This window comes from Sinocyclocheilus grahami, unplaced genomic scaffold (assembly GCF_001515645.1).
Source record: "Sinocyclocheilus grahami isolate Dianchi unplaced genomic scaffold, SAMN03320097.WGS_v1.1 scaffold5558.1, whole genome shotgun sequence".
Classification (NCBI taxonomy): domain Eukaryota; kingdom Metazoa; phylum Chordata; class Actinopteri; order Cypriniformes; family Cyprinidae; genus Sinocyclocheilus; species Sinocyclocheilus grahami.
This window is the reverse complement of record NW_015510216.1, coordinates 11,942-12,693: the sequence shown is the minus strand read 5'-3', so window position 1 is coordinate 12,693 and position 752 is coordinate 11,942.

Genomic DNA, 752 nt, shown 5'->3' with positions numbered 1-752 from the left:
TCTGGTGCCAATTCCCTGAACTCTATCACACCCTGCCACTGCGCTCTCTCCAAGGCCCTCCAGACAGCCGTCCATCAACCTCTTGGCATTCTGGGACAACACAAGGGAGACATGCTGGCTCCTTTCGAGGTGGCGGTACTCAGAATTGCCAATAAAGGCAGTACTGTGGCAATTTGTAATGCAGCAGGGAGTTCAGCAGAGTGTTATATAAGAATCACCTGTCCGTTTTAAGCACAGGTAGGTGATATCTTGAAGTGTTCACTTAAAGCTAGATTCAGAACACTCACTGCATAAAAAACAATGTAAAAATATAAAATTGAACATACTGTTTCGCCAAAAATTATTTAGGCAATTAAGCTATACTTAAAAATGTCTTGGCATTAGATTAACCAACAAAATATTTCAAAAAGTGATTTTTATTTGAAAGAAAAAAATAGCAGAAACACATTCTCTTTAAGGGTTTAAATAATAAAACAACAGATGCATTGTTCAAAATAAAGACAAAGCTTATTTTGACATTTAAGCAACACTTAATGTATGAATGTCATTGGACTGGACTAAAAACCAAGAGATATTTATTTGAAATAACATTTTTATGAAATTATATACTATAAATATTATTTTTTTTTTTGAATAAACGATAAAACAACAGATATATTGTTCATAATAAAAAAGTATTTGGACACTTGAAATGTTTGAATGTCACTGCATTAGATTTGGCAACAATTATTATAGCATAATAATATCATATT